Here is a 16,356-nt window from a genome sequence, read left to right as displayed (position 1 = left end):
CGGGTTGTTCGACCCGCCGAACAGAACGTGCATGATCTTCACATCTCGGTACAAGTGATTCTGCTAAACAGAAGGACTCGGTGCGACTGGGCCTATTTTGGTACCCACACCATATCTCCCATCTCCATGCACGCCACCCGAAGGCTGTCCTACCGGAGCACGTGGTTCATATGAGTGCAGTACCTTGGGTCATGGCGACATTTTTGTTGGCCGACGGAAACGCCCATGCAGTTTGCTTCGTTTGCCCACCCGCCGTTGGCCGAGTTATCCCGATGGAGAGGGCCATAACCCATGCCGGAACTGGTTAGGCACGGGTCACTGTCGTGTGCTCCACTGGGTGCTGTTCTGCGCGAAAATGAAATGGAATAGTTACGTGCGTATACATGTGATTGTCTGATGGTCTGGCCATAACGGCCTCGATCTGCTCGCTCCACCTGGGTAATCCAACGGGGTGGCTTTCGCCTTCCATTCGAGTCACGGCGGAAACCTGGCACGTCTCGCTGGAGTGCGCTCGAGTGACCAAGAGAGGTTAAGACTCGAGGGAATGCAAGATAAGACCATAAGTGCCACACCTGAGGTGCGTGGCACACCGGTCCTAACGTTTCTTGATATCAATTTCAGTCTCCGGTGGCTTTAGGGCCATGGCGGCGCGGCGGATCTCGGACCTTGCCGGCAGGAGGGCTCCGTTTTTTAGATGTTACTTCGAGTTTTGTTAGGATTTTTATCCTGCTCAGGAAGACAAGACGGCGGCCGCTTCTCGGAGATGGAATAAGGTTCTCCCCACCTAGTCCCCATCCCCGTGGTGTGTCTAGCATCGTCGATGGGCGCGTGGAGGTTTGTCTCCGGCGGATCTATTTTTGGTGGATTTGCTCGGATCTGGTCGTAGTTCATCTACGTTTGTGTGTCTTCAGGTTAGATCCTTCCGATCTACGCTACTCTTCATGGGCGACGGTTGCTGTCTTTGCCACACCGGTCCTATGGGGCCTTAGCACGATGACATCCTAACTGTCTACTACAACAAGTTTTGCCCGGCTCCGACGAGGGAGGGGCGATGATGACGGCGTCGTGCTTTCGGCTCGCGTCAGTACTTTTAGTCGCCCCTAGATGGTCTATGAATCTGGGTATAATTATTATTATCTTTGATGTTCGTTATACTGTCATGATTAAAGACGAATAGATCAAAAAAATTCTATAAAAAAGCAACATTCGAAGTTGCCATGTGCTCGTGTCTGACGTTTGGTACCTATCAGGGTAGATAAGATGGACTTGGTTCAAGTAAAACCAAGTCAAGCCAACTCCCTGTATAACTTGGGTGGGATGCAAAACGTTAACTTGGGAGTTTAATTAAACATCAAATGGTTGGTTACTTTGTATAACCCGAGAAACATGACATATATTGATTTGTCCTCCCAAGCCATGACATATATTCACTCCAATTGTTTTGTAAGAATGTTCGGTAAATTTAGCCCCTTAAATGTTTGGTAAGAATCTTTTAAGTTACCAATTTGCCTAAAAATTCCAATAAACTATGCTACTAGCATAAAAATGTTATAAATATATATTACTTAAACCAAATAACCGGCTTGCTAATTACCAGAAACACAAGACTGACATTAACCCGCCCGTCCAATCAATAGCCACTTGACTAGAGTTGTATCTTCCTCTACAATTTGTGAAGTTGTAAAAGAATATCAATGGTCATAAATAATTACTGGGTAAATCGGGCCAAAGGTGTCTCCACCTAAAATCCCAATGAGGTGTAATTGGAGGCACTGTTGATTTTTAGAATCAAGCTTAGCTAGTCATGGTTAGGCACTAACTTAGCTTATCGATCCCAGGGTCAACACCTAGGACCATGGACGATGGTCGCACCGTCCACGAAACCAGGAGGTGATGTCTGCCCACATGGCCACATGTACACCGTCTCCCTAATCTATAGTGTGTCCCCCACTGCGTGCGATCAATGGCGGAGAGCTCCCCGCCGTCGACCTGCCCGTCCTGTGTACGAGTCAGCTGTCAGCAGCTAGCTAGCTAGCTACGGCAATACAAGCCTGTCCTGTAGCACGATTTCATCATGGTTTCTTCGGAGCAAAGCTCGATCCGTCCGCTGTCTGGACAGCCAGGCCGATCATGGAGGTCGCCGAGCCCGCGTTCGTCCAGCCACTAGTACAGTATTTTTTTTTGAATGTGTGTAGCATATAACTATATAATTTGAACTTTTTTTAATGTGTGTAGCATAACTATATAATTTGAACTGTTTTTTTTTTCTGAATGTGTGTGACAATAGAATATAATTGAAACTACTTTTTTTAAATGTGTCTAACATAACACTATAATGTGAACTCATTTTTTGAAATGTGTGTAATAAAACTAGTATATAATCTGAAACAATTTTTTTCTAAATGTGTGTAACATAACTATATAATTTGAACACATTTTTTGAAATGTGTGTAACATCACTATATAATTTGAACTCATTTTTTCTAAATGTGTGTGATAACAGAATATAATGTACTCATTCATGCTTATTAAACCCTAATACAAAAATTGAGATTGGTTATACATCTACGGCGCGTCTGTGTATCGTGCAATTCTTGAAGAGCGCCGGGTGAAGCAGGGAGAGCGACAAGGCAGGGTCACCTCCTTTGTCGTTGCATGCACCCTCTGTCGGTGTCAAAACCGGCGGATCTCGGGTAGGGGGTCCCGAACTGTGCGTCTAGGATCGATGGTAACAGGAGACGGGGGACACGATGTTTACCCAGGTTCGGGCCCTCTCTATGGAGGTAATACCCTACTTCCTGCTTGATTGATCTTGATGAATATGAGTGTTACAAGAGTTGATCTACCACGAGATCGTAATGGCTAAACCCTAAAAGTCTAGCCTATATAACTATTGTAATGTGTATATCCTTTCCGGACTAACTCATCCGGTTTATATAGACACCGGGAAGATCTAGGGTTTACGTAGAGTCGGTTACATAAGAAGGAATCTCCATAGTTGGTCGCCAAGCTTGCCTTCCACGCCAAGTAGAGTCCAATCCGGACACGGGTACAGTCTTCGGCCTTCATGTGTTCACAGCCCATCAGTCCGGCCCAATGGATAACAGGCCGACGCCCGAGGACCACTTAGTCCAGGACTCCCTCAGTAGCCCCTGAACCTGGCTTCAATGACAAGGAGTCCGGCGCGCAGATTGTCTTCGGCATTGCAAGTCAGGTTCCCCTTTTTCCGAACTCCAAGATAGTCTTCAGATGTGTTGATTGTATCTGGACTTGTATACACAACTATACAAGATATAATATTCTACGAGTCCAATCCCCCGACAACTCTTTGGCAATATGACATCACGCATGCTTCAGCCATTATTTGCGAACCGCCTTTTAGCTGGCCCGTCGCCCCACGTCCTAAGACGCGGTTTTATTAGCGTGTCTTATCCAAGCGGAGATCGTGTCTCCTCTTTTTTAGGGGATTCATGTCAACCCGGACGTGGGTAACCCAACCGTCGTTTGGGTACAACTCCTTGGGAACAGGCAAGTTCTGAGGCCCGGGAGGAGACGTTTAATATTCACAGTCTCTATATAGGGGTACCGCCCCGTATTTTTCTTTCAGGCTTGCTCCTTCCTCAACCCTTGCTACCTCGAGTTTCAACACCCGGGTTTCAACCACCACAAGCTCCGATTATGTCCGGATCCAACCGTCAAGGCCGGTGGGTGGCTTCTTCTGTCACAGAGGAGGATATTGCAAAGCTTCGAGCGGCCAGATATCTGACCGCAGAAATCCTTCATCGGCTTCCTGCCGAGGGGCAGATTATTCCTACCCCCAGATCTGGCGAGAGGGTCGTGTTCCTGTCCCACTTCCTCCACGGGCTAGGGTTTTCCCTTAGTCCCTTCGTCCGGGGGCTCATGTTCTATTATGGGCTAGACTTTCACGATCTGGCCCCGGACTCTATTCTTCTTATATCGGCGTTTATCGTCACGTGCGAAGCCTTCCTCCGAACTCCTCCGCACTTTGGCTTGTGGCTCAAGACCTTCAAGGTGAAGCCGCGAGTGACAGAGGGGGAGCAGGCAGAGTGCGGTGGCGCCAAAGTGGGCAAGCTCGCTAGCACTGTTTGGTTTCAGGGATCCTTCGCCGAATCTTCCGACTTATGGCAGCAGGGGTGGTTCTACATCACCGAGCCTTGTGGCTCTAAGTGGGCAACTGCGCCTGCGTTTCGATCCGGCCCCCCAATTCAGCTTGCTTCATGGATCAATGAGGGGTTGGACTGGGGATCCGTTGATGAAGTGTGGACTCTGTAGGGTCGCATCTGAAGCCTTGCCGAGAAGGGCATCGATCTTGTTGACGTTATTCAAGTAATGCTAGTCCGCCGGACTCTGCCGTGCCAGCGCCGACCTCGCCGCATGTGGGAGTTTAACCCAGAAGGGCCGCGGACTCTTCAGAACTTCTTCGGCACTACGCACGAAGGAATGTGGAGGTTGTTTTTCGGGAAACGAGAGCAATGGCCAGCCACCACTGAAGACATCGGCCTCCACAGCAATCATTCGATCACCCCGGTAAGTATTACACTTCCGAACACCCCGTAGTCGAGCGTCCCATAATAAGATACTGAGCAATCCATCTTTTGCCAGGGCTGGATAAAGAAGGTGGAATGGATTAGGTGTCCAGCTCCTCTTCCCGAAGACTCAGCTACTCCAGTGCTAATAAGGATGCTGGCCTCGGCACCATGCTAGGCGCCGGTAAGGGAGGCTAAAGAGGAGAGTGAGAAGTCCCAAGAGGACCTTGGTTCTGGAGGTAAGTCGGACACTGAGTCCGGAGAGATCGACCTTTCCTCGCCTGAAGATAGAGGCGAAAAAGGATCCAGTATCCCTTCTCATAGCAGGAGGAAAAGGGCCGCCTCCGAAGATTGGGAGGGGCGGTCTTCTAAGAGGGGCAAGATGCCACCGGCGAGCGGCTTGGGTTTGAAAAGCGATGCCGCTAAACAGCTCCAACAAGGGGACAAGCCCTCGGCCAAACCGTAAGTGAATCTCGAGTACTTTGGTAAGCCATTTCTGCTGCAAACTAAGTTCGGTGATCCAAACTATGATCAGCTTAACCAAGTATGGAGTTCTCCGGACGAGTTTTTAGACCTATCGAAGAGTTCTTCCGATGCGGCGCGGTATTACCAAGCGCGGGATGGGTATGCAACGGAGAAGCTTTTTTGGTCGCAGTTTGGCGCATCAAAGCGCCCTCTGTTGCTCAATGAACAGATGTCCCAATGGGCCGAACTTCATAGGATATCCGGCGCTGCCATGAAGAACGTCATAATCCGGTTGTGGCCAACCGAGCCTGTTCCGAATAGCTATTTCGGTTTGGTGCAAAGGCTTATTGACGCGGTGACGCATATTGATGTTGTGAAGCGGTCAACGTGCATTGAGGGTGCACGGATGGCTTTTGCCCGAGTCAAGACATTCTGGGGGAAAATGAAGGCCATCGATGTTGCGGCTAAAGGGTCAGTCCACCCAAAGGCAAGGACCGTCCGGAACAGGAGCATTATTTTGAAGATGTCCTAGAGGCTGCCCGCTTGATAGAGGGTCGGTGCTCGAAAGACATAAAGATGTATGGGAATTGTTAAAGACAATTTTTTATAGTTAATCTATTTTTATGTTTTGCTCGAAAGCTTGAATTCCTCCTGTGCGGCCGTTTTAATACAATCTAAAAGTTTTCCAGTCGTCGGCTTCAGCCCCCTCGTAGGAAGTACGGGGGTGGTCGGAAAAGCATTTAATCACTCTTTATCCAACGTCTTGGTCCATGAAGGAGGTGATAATGCGGCGAACCAGGCAATCGGACTATAGGGCGTTAACACTTTCACTTAGCCATAGGAGTTTTATGGTGGGACTACGACATAGCCCCTGGTATGTATGCGGCGTATGGTGCCTTACATATTTGATCTGAAATAGATCCTTCGTGTGACACGGAGAATCGCTAAAGATTCCAAGAAATTGTCAAGTGGTTGACCAGCTCACGCCGCATCATGACAGTCAGTTTTTGGTTTCTCTACTAAGGTGCTCGTCCGGTTTAGACCAGGGCACAATCGCAGTAGTTCTCCCTTTACTACCCTAGCCGATAGAGCGGAACGTAGGGTAGCAAGCACAGGAGCCAGGCAACCCAACTATTGACCCAAGACAATGATTCGGAGCTGATGCATATAAGGCCAAACTTGCGACGCCGAAGTGCGCTATAGAGCTGTTCGGGCTTTTGCTGGCAACTCATTTGTTCCCATAACGAGCCCCTGGCACGTTATGCCAAGGTATATTTATGAAACAACTGTGGCAGCCGTATTCCGTGGCGAGACAACACAGATGATTAGTTCGGATATGTTTTACTGGGAAGTGAGCGGTATGCCAATGACTACTTATGATATATATAAAAACCCATCCTCCTGGCTATTTTACATGCTCGGGGTTGGAGGCGGAGGAACAGGCATAGTACAGACTCAATAAATAGAGAGTGCGGTCTACAAAAATTTATTTTGGACCTCCTGTCGCACGTCTGCGCCGCCAGTCCTCGGTGGGGGGAATCCTTGATGGAAGTGGCCCCTTAGGTGAGTATACAGATCCGGACTCCGATAGAGCCAGTTTCAGATGTTTATCCTGTTCGTCACCTATTTCTAAAGGATAGCGAAGGAAGAAAATGAATAAAAGGAAAATAAATAAAAAATGTTACTGGGGTGCTTGCAGGGTTGTCCGTATTGTGCTTCCGCCAATGCCCATGGTATCTTGAGTGCATAATGATGTATGCGCGATACAAATTTTGTAGGTGTACGAAGTGGGCGGCGGAAGCCGGGTTTCTATTTTCGTTCTGGGAGTAGTTGATCCTCTGGTGGAGATTGCTTCTGACCCCCAGTGCTTCGTTGGTGAACCTTTCCGTCATCCCTGTCGCCTGGCGGCCTCCTTCCCCTGTGTTCGGTGTTGAGCTTGCCGGCCTGCTTAAGGACCCAGCAGTTTCTGTTAGTATGATTAGCTGGTTTATCGGGGTGGCCATGAATCTGGCAGGGTCGGTCCAATATCCTGTCCAGGTTGGATGGTTCGTCGCGATTCTCCTTGAATGGCTTCTTCCGCTGATCGGGCTTGGGATTGCTGAATCCGGCGTTGACCGCTGTGTCGCGTGATCTTTCATTATCATTGCGACTGTTGTATTTGCTTCGTCGTGGCTTGCCGTTGCCGTCTCGGATTTCGGAAATGCCCGGGCCGCTGGCGCTGTTGCTTCTGCGAGCGAGCCAGTTGTCTTCTCCTGCGCAAAAGCAGGTCATCAGAGCAGTGAGGGCTGTCATGGATTTAGGTCCTTCTTGGCCGAGGCGGCGTGTCAGCCATTCGTCCCGGACGCTGTGTCTGAAGGCCGCAAGGGCTTCCGCGTCCGGACAGTCGACGATTTAGTTCTTTTTGACTAAGAACCAAATCCAGAGCTCCCTGGCTGACTCTCCGGGCTGCTGGACAATGTGACTTAGGTCATCGGCATCTAGTGGCCAGACATATGTTCCTTGAAAGTTGCCAAGGAAGGCTTCTTCCAAGTCCTCCCAGCTGCCTATGAAATTTTCAGGCAGGCTGTTTAACCAGTGCCGAGCTGGCCCTTTTAGCTTTAGTGGGAGGTATTTAATGGCGTGGCGGTCGTCTCCACGGGCCATATGGATGTGAAGAAAAAAATCTTCTATCCATACCGAGGGATCGGTTGTTCCGTCGTATGGTTCAATATTGACGGGTTTGAATCCCTCGGGGAATTCATGATCCATTACTTCATCAGTGAAGCAAAGAGGGTGTGCGGCGCCTCTATGTTGGGCCACAATGCGACGTGACTCCAAAGGAGTCCATTTGTGGTTTTCGGCTCGGGTGTGGCTAGGTTTGTCACGTCCGAATAGGTAGCCGTCGTCGCGTGTCGGGACATGCCCTCGCGATCCGTAGATCGATCTTGCGTGTCCTGCTCTACTGTCCAAGTCCCGTCGAAGATCGTCTGTACAACCACGAGCTGTGTTATTCTTGCCTTTACAGCGAGGTAGGGCGGTCTGGAGTTCGGCTTGAGTTGCCTCTTTATCCGGACCGGGTTGTCGTCGACCTGCCGCATGGTGTGATAATGGTACGGGCTCCAACGCCTCGTTATCAAACTGAGGTAGCGATGTATGCTTCGGGTAGCTTTTGGCTGGGCCACTAAGGCCGTATTCTTCGGCGGCCAGGACTTCGGTCCATCAATCATTGAGCAGGTCTTGGTCAGCTTGAAGATGTTGCTGCTTCTTTTTCAGGCTCCTTGCGGTAGCTATTAGCCTGCGCTTGAAACGCTCCTGCTCGAGGGGTCCTTCGGGTACGATGAAGTCTTCGTCGCCGAGGCTTACCTCGTCTTCGGAGAGCGGAAGGTAGTTGTCGTCCTCTGAATTGTCGTTGGGCAGGGCCTGTTCGTCGGGGCTGGCTTGCCCGTTTTCTTGTTCCTCCTGTTCGGATTTTGCTCCGACAGGGTCTTCATTGTGTTCGGCGTCGTCCGGGGTATTATTTCCTCCGGTGCCGGTGTTGCTGTCTTTTGGTGTATCGACCATGTACACATCGTATGAAGAGGTGGCCGTCCAACTTCTGGTGAATGGCTGGTCTTGGCCTTGCTCCTTGTCGGCATCGCCGTCCAAGCTGTCGATGTCTTCGGAGCCCCAGTTAAGCACGTCGGTTGAGTTTTCGACAGTAGCTATGAAGTGGGTGGCTGGTGGGAAGCAAAATTCTCCATCAGCCCCTAATTCGAACCGAACATAGTTCGGTTGTGAGTCCCCTGCCAAGGACAAGTTCTTTAATGAATTTAGCATATCGCCCAAGGGCGAGTGTTGAAAGATGTCTGCGGCGCTGAACTCGAAGATCGATAACCGATCCAACTCGGTGTCCGCAGGCGTACGTGGTTCGGAATTTATAGCCGAAAACGAGTCCGGAATTCCGTTGACGCAGATATTGCAAGGAGTTGAGTCCGTGTGCGGCTCCAATGCCACGGATTCTGTGGCCTCGGACGGTACGATCTGCTCCGGATCTAAGGCCGTAGTAGTTACAGGAACCATCTCCTGGATGCGGTCCGATGACAGATTTAAGTCATGTTCATCGGAGCGAGGGGGAGCGATCGCCGCGGCCTCAAATCCGTTGAAGATCAAGTCTCCACGGATATCCGCGACGTAGTTCAAGCTTTCAAATCTGACCTGGTAGCCAGGCGCGTAGCTATCGATCTGCCCCAGATGGCCAAGCGAGTTGGCCCGCAGTACGAAGCCGCCGAATATGAAGATCTGTCCGGGGAGGAAGGTTTCTCCTTGGACAGCGTCGCTATCGACGATTGAAGAGGCCATCGAACCTTTCGTCGACGGCACAGTAGAACTCTCAATGAAAGCACCAATGTCGGTGTCAAAACCAGCGGATCTTGGGTAAGGGGTCCCGAACTGTGCGTCTAGAATCGATGGTAACAGGAGACGGGGGACACGATGTTTACCCAGGTTCAGGCCCTCTCTATGGAGGTAATACCCTACTTCCTGCTTGATTGATCTTGATGAATATGAGTGTTACAAGAGTTGATCTACCACGAGATCGTAATGGCTAAACCCTAAAAGTCTAGCCTATATGCTATGGTAATGTGTATATCCTTTCCGGACTAACTCCTCCGGTTTATATAGACACCGGGAGGATCTAGGGTTTACATAGAGTCGGTTACATAAGAAGGAATCTTCATAGTTGGTCGCCAAGCTTGCCTTCCACGCCAAGTAGAGTCCAATCCGGACACGGGTACAGTCTTCGGCCTTCATGTGTTCACAGCCCATCAGTCCGGCCCAATGGATAACAGGCCGGACGCCCGAGGACCCCTTAGTCCAGGACTCCCTCACCCTCCTCCTATGCAGGTTGGCTGGCGAGGCACCAGACAACGCGTTCAGAGCCACAGCGGCATGACCAGACGCGTCCGGAGCTGCATCGCGTTGGCCCTGGCCGCCCTCGCCCGCGCCCTGGCTAGCCGATTGACCCGCGCCCTGCCAAGCGCCATGAGTTGCGCCATCCGCGTGGCTTGATTTGTGTGCGCTCCACCGGTAACTCTGCACCGGTTCGTCGCTCTCCGCCTCCATCATCGCCCAGTACAGGTACTCCATTGGAAGAGAGCGATTTGGGCGCATGCGGGCCTTCTCATCATCAGTGAGACAATCGGCGATTCCGACCGCATCCTCGTAGAGCATCGCCAGGTCAGGGAACCAGGAGCATATCACGCAGCCGGGAGAGCTTCTCTGCATCGCGGACAGCCACATGAACGTGGAGTTGCGCTAGCGGAGGAGTGATCTCCATTGGAGATCGGAAGGCAACGGCTGCAGATCGATTGGTGTCGGTGAGAAGGGTTAGGAATTTGGGCGAGGGCGTGAAGGGGGAGAGAGACGAAGCGAGAGGAGTGGTGGTGTGGGCGGTGGATGGCTCGGAGTGGTGGACTGGAGGCGGCTGGCTTACCGAGTAAGGCTGTCGATTTGACTACTCGGCGCAGGAGGATCACAAGTGGAGCCGCGTGGACCAGGGGAGCACGGTTGTTTCCACAAAATGCGAGGGGACTATACGCAAAAGAGCAGCACCACGCAGCGGCAGCAGAGGGGGGACCGTAGAGTGTTACGCAAAAGACCATAGGGTGTTATGTATTCACATGTATAAGAACCATATTGTAGTGTTTCTTGAGTTGCGGGACTAAATCGTAGTGCGCCAGAGACTCAGAGAACGAAATGTGTAATTTTCTGCCAATCTGTTGTGTGTCCCCTACTGCGCGCGATCAATGCGCGGAGGACTTCTGGCCGTCGACCTGCCCGTCCTGTATACGGGTCACTCGAGTCAGCAGCTAGCTAGCTAGCTATGGCAATACGTGATCATACTACAGGCATGTCCGGTACCTGTCCTGTAGCACCATTCCATCATGTGTTTCTTGGGAACAAAGCTCGATCTGCCCGCTGTCCGGCCAGCCAGGCCGATCGATCATGGAGGTTGCCGCGATCGTTCGTCCAATCCAGCCACTGGTACAGTACGTATTTCTTAATTAGCAGGTGCGGACAGGCGAAGACCACCGGAAACCGCCGAGGCGGGGGCGGTGGTTGCCCGACGGCAGATTTCCCGATGGAAATTCCCTGGACGGACCTGGATCGAGGATACGCCATACGCGGCCTTTCGGCATCCTTCGTGCCATGCGTGGCCATCTTCGGCTCCCTGCACGGTCCGGCTTGTTCCGGTGCCGACCGACGGCGCCATGTCTCCATGCATCTCGCCTAAAGTTTGCTCCACCGGAGCACGTGGTGCGGTGTTTCCGAGAGGGTTCTGTCCTTTGTTGAGCATGGGCAAACATCCCCGGCCATGGCGGTTTGCTTTGCCTGAGTTTTCTGGATCGAGAGGGCACGCCGGAGCCGGAGCCGGTTAAGAGCAACTCCAATGGGGCGACTCAAACGGATGGCGCATTTATCCGTTTGGGTCGGCCGGCCGCCCGCCGTCCGCCCAGTTTTGCATTTGGGTCGGCAATGCGCCCAACTGCCGACCCATTTTATGTCCGCATTCAACTTCTAAATAAAAAAGGCCCGCGGCCGATCATGCCAGCGGCCATGTCTCAAGCCGGCACCATGCCAGCACCGGCATACAATGCCGGCTTCAGAAAACACCACAGTTCATGCCGGCGCACTTGCCAGCCGGCCGGCACACATGCCAGCACACAAAAAATGGTGGGACTTGAGTTCGACCACGTCATCGCGGCTCCCGTGGTCATGCCGGCATATAAAAAAGATGGCCCCTCAACGCCATAGATCACTCGTCATTGAACTTGAGCATGTCGGCCTGCATCTTCTCGAACCACGGCCTCTTCCTTGGCGACAAGGCGTTGAGATCCACCTTCATGATCTCCACCCCGGTCATCATGCTTGCAAGAGCCACTTCTTTCGCCTTTGTCTTGGTGTTGGCGGCCTCGATCTCTAGCATCTTGGCTTGCTTCTCCGCCTCGAGCTCGAACATCTTGGCTTGCTTCTCGGCGTCAAGATCAAGCCTCCTCCTTTGGATCTCCATGAAAGCATCCATTTGCTCAGCCTTGAAACGCCGGCGCTCCTCCTCCCTTGAGTCCTTCTTATTCATCATGCCGTCCACGCTTGCGATCAAGGTGTTGGTGGCCGCATCTCGCTTGTCCTCCTTCTTGGAGTTGGTCTTCCCCCGCGGCCGTGCCGGCTCGCCCTCCCCAACATCCTCCACGGCGCCCTTCCCCCCACGTACCTTGAGCGCTGCATATTGTGCCTTGAACTTCTCTTCGTCCTTGATGACCCGATAGCAATGGGAGAGGTTGATGTTGGAAATATGCCCTAGAGGCAATAATAAATGGTTATTATTATATTTCTTTGTTCATGATAATCGTCTATTGTTCATGCTATAATTGTATTGTCCGGAAATCGTAATACATGTGTGAATGCATAGACCACAACGTGTCCCTAGTAAGCCTCTAGTTGACTAGCTCGTTGATCAACAGATAGTCATGGTTTCCTGACTATGGACATCGGATGTCATTGATAACAGGATCACATCATTAGGAGAATGATGTGATGGACAAGACCCAATCCTAAGCATAGCATAAAAGATCGTGTAGTTTCGTTTGCTAGAAGCTTTTCCAATGTCAAGTATCTTTTCCTTAGACCATGAGATCGTGCAACTCCCGGATACCGTAGGAGTGCTTTGGGTGTGCCAAACATCACAACGTAACTGGGTGACTATAAAGGTGCACTACGGGTATCTCCGAAAGTGTCTGTTGGGTTGGCACGGATCGAGACTGGGATTTGTCACTCCGTGTGACGGAGAGGTATCTCTGGGCCCACTCGGTAATGCATCATCATAATGAGCTCTATGTGACTAAGGCGTTAGTCACGGGATCATGCATTGCGGTACGAGTAAAGAGACTTGCCGGTAACAAGATTGAACAAGGTATTGGGATACCGACGATCGAATCTCGGGCAAGTAACATACCGATTGACAAAGGGAATTGCATACGGGATTGATTGAATCGTCGACACCGTGGTTCATCCGATGAGATCATCGTGGAACATGTGGGAGCCAACATGGGTATCCAGATCCCGCTGTTGGTTATTGACCGGAGAGGCATCTCGGTCATGTCTGCATGTCTCCCGAACCCGTAGGGTCTACACACTTAAGGTTCGGTGACGCTAGGGTTATAGAGATATGTGTATGCGGAAACCCGAAAGTTGTTCGGAGTCCCGGATGAGATCCCGGATGTCACGAGAGGTTCCGGAATGGTCCGGAGGTGAAGAATTATATATAGGAAGTCAAGTTTCGGCCACCGGGAAAGTTTCGGGGGTTACCGGTATTGTACCGGGACCACCGGAAGGGTCCCGGGGGTCCACCGGGTGGGGCCACCTATCCCGGAGGGCCCCGTGGGCTGAAGTGGGAAGGGAACCAGCCCCTAGTGGGCTGGGCGCCCCCCATGGGCCTCCCCCCTGCGCCTAGGGTTGGAAACTCTAGGGCAAGGGGGCGCCCCACTTGCCTTGGGGGGTAAGTCACCCCCCTGGCCGCCGCCCCCCATCCAGATGGGATCCCTGGCCGGCGCCCCCCCCCTCCCAGGGGTCCTATATAAAGGGGGGGAGGCAGGGCAGCAGCAACACAGCCTTGGGCGCCTCCCTCCTCCCCTGCTACACCTCTCCCTCTCGCAGAAGCTCGACGAAGCCCTGCCGAGACCCGCTACATCCACCACCACGCCGTCGTGCTGCTGGATCTCCATCAACCTCTCCTTCCCCCTTGCTGGATCAAGAAGGAGGAGACATCGCTGCACCGTACGTGTGTTGAACGCGGAGGTGCCGTCCGTTCGGCACTCGGTCATCGGTGATTTGGATCACGGAGAGTACGACTCCGTCATCCACGTTCATTGGAACGCTTCCGCTCGCGATCTACAAGGGTATGTAGATGCACTCCTTTCCCCTCGTTGCTAGTATACTCCATAGATGCATCTTGGTGAGCGTAGGAAAATTTTAAAATTATGCTACGATTCCCTATAGTGGCATCATGAGCCAGGCCTATGCGTAGTTACTATGCACGAGTAGAACCCAAAGAAGTTGTGGGCGTTGATGTTGCCAATTCTTCTTGCCGCTACTAGTCGTTTCTTGTTTCGGCGGCATTGTAGGATGAAGCGGCCCGGACCGACCTTACACGTACGCTTACGTGAGACAGGTTCCACCGACTGACATGCACTAGTTGCATAAGGTGGCTAGCGGGTGTCTGTCTCTCCTACTTTAGTCGGAACGGATTCGATGAAAAGGGTCCTTATGAAGGGTAAATAGAAATTGGCAAATCACGTTGTGGTCATACGTAGGTAAGAAAACGGTCTTGCTAGAAACCTACAAACCACGTAAAAAAAACTTGCAACAACAATTAGAGGACGTCTAACTTGTTTTTGCAGCAAGTGCTATGTGATGTGATATGGCCAGAAGATGTGATGAATGATATATGTGATGTATGAGATTGATCATATTATTGTAATAGGAATCACGACTTGCATGTCGATGAGTATGACAACCGGCAGGAGCCATAGGAGTTGTCTTTATTATTTTGTATGACCTGCGTGTCATTGAATAACGCCATGTAAATTACTTTACTTTGTTGCTAAACGCGTTAGCCATAGAAGTAGAAGTAATCGTTGGCGTGACGACTTCGTGAAGACACAATGATGGGGATCATGGTGTCATGCCGGTGACGAAGATGATCATGGTGCCCCGAAGATGGAGATCAAAGGAGCATGATGATATTGGCCATATCATGTCACTATTTGATTGCATGTGATGTTTATCATGTTTTTGCATCTTATTTGCTTAGAACGACGGTAGTAAGTAAGATGATCCCTTATGATAATTTCAAGAAAGTGTTCACCCTAACTGTGCACCGTTGCGAAGGTTCGTTGTTTCGAAGCACCACGTGATGATCGGGTGTGATAGATTCTAACGTTCGCATACAACGGGTGTTGACGAGCCTAGCATGTACAGACATGGCCTCGGAACACACGCAATACACTTAGGTTGACTTGACGAGCCTAGCATGTACAGACATGGCCTCGGAACACGGAGGACCAAAAGGTCGAGCATGAGTCGTATAGAAGATATGATCAACATGGAGATGTTCACCGATCTTGACTAGTCCGTCTCACGTGATGATCGGACACGGCCTAGTTAAATTCGGATCATGTATCACTTAGATGACTAGAGGGATGTCTATCTGAGTGGGAGTTCATTAAATAATTTGATTAGATGAACTTAATTATCATGAACTTAGTCTAAAATCTTTACACTATGTCTTGTAGATCAAATGGCCAACGTTGTCCTCAATTTCAACGCATTCCTAGAGAAAACCAAGCTGAAAGATGATGGCAACAACTATACGGACTGGGTCCGGAACCTGAGGATCATCCTCATAGTAGCCAAGAAAGATTATGTCTTAGAAGCACCGCTAGGTGAAGCACCAATCCCTGAGAACCAAGACGTTATGAACGCTTGGCAGCAGCGTGCTGATGATTACTCCCTCGTTCAGTGCGGCATGCTTTACAGCTTAGAACCGGGTCTCCAAAAGCGTTTTGAGAAACATGGAGCATATGAGATGTTCGAGGAGCTGAAATTGGTTTTCCAAGCTCATGCTCGGGTCGAGAGATATGATGTCTCCGACAAGTTCTTCAGCTGTAAAATGGAGGAGAATAGTTCTGTTAGTGAGCACATACTCAGAATGTCTGGGTTGCACAACCGCTTGTCTCAGCTGGGAGTTAATCTCCCGGATGACGCGGTCATTGACAGAATCCTCCAGTCGCTTCCACCAAGCTACAAGAGCTTTGTGATGAACTTCAATATGCAGGGGATGGAAAAGACCATTCCTGAGGTATATTCAATGCTGAAATCAGCTGAGGTAGAGATCAGAAAAGAACATCAAGTGTTGATGGTGAATAAAACCACTAAGTTCAAGAAGGGCAAGGGTAAGAAGAACTTCAAGAAGGACGGCAAGGGAGTTGCCGCGCCCGGTAAACCAGTTACTGGGAAGAAGTCAAAGAATGGACCCAAGCCCGAGACTGAGTGCTTTTATTGCAAGGGAAGTGGTCAATGGAAGCGGAACTGCCCCAAATACTTAGCGGACAAGAAGAAGGCCGGCAACACCAAAGGTATATGTGATATACATGTAATTGATGTGTACTTTACCAGTACTCGTAGTAACTCCTGGGTATTTGATACCGGTGCAGTTGCTCATATTTGTAACTCAAAACAGGAACTACGGAATAAACGGAGACTGGCGAAGGACGAGGTGACGATGCGCGTCGGGAATGGTTCCAAGGTCGATGTGATCGCCGTAGGCACG

The sequence above is a fragment of the Aegilops tauschii genome, chromosome 2 (genome assembly GCF_002575655.3).
Source record: "Aegilops tauschii subsp. strangulata cultivar AL8/78 chromosome 2, Aet v6.0, whole genome shotgun sequence".
In the NCBI taxonomy this organism is placed as follows: domain Eukaryota; kingdom Viridiplantae; phylum Streptophyta; class Magnoliopsida; order Poales; family Poaceae; genus Aegilops; species Aegilops tauschii.
Note: the sequence above shows the minus strand (reverse complement) of the source record.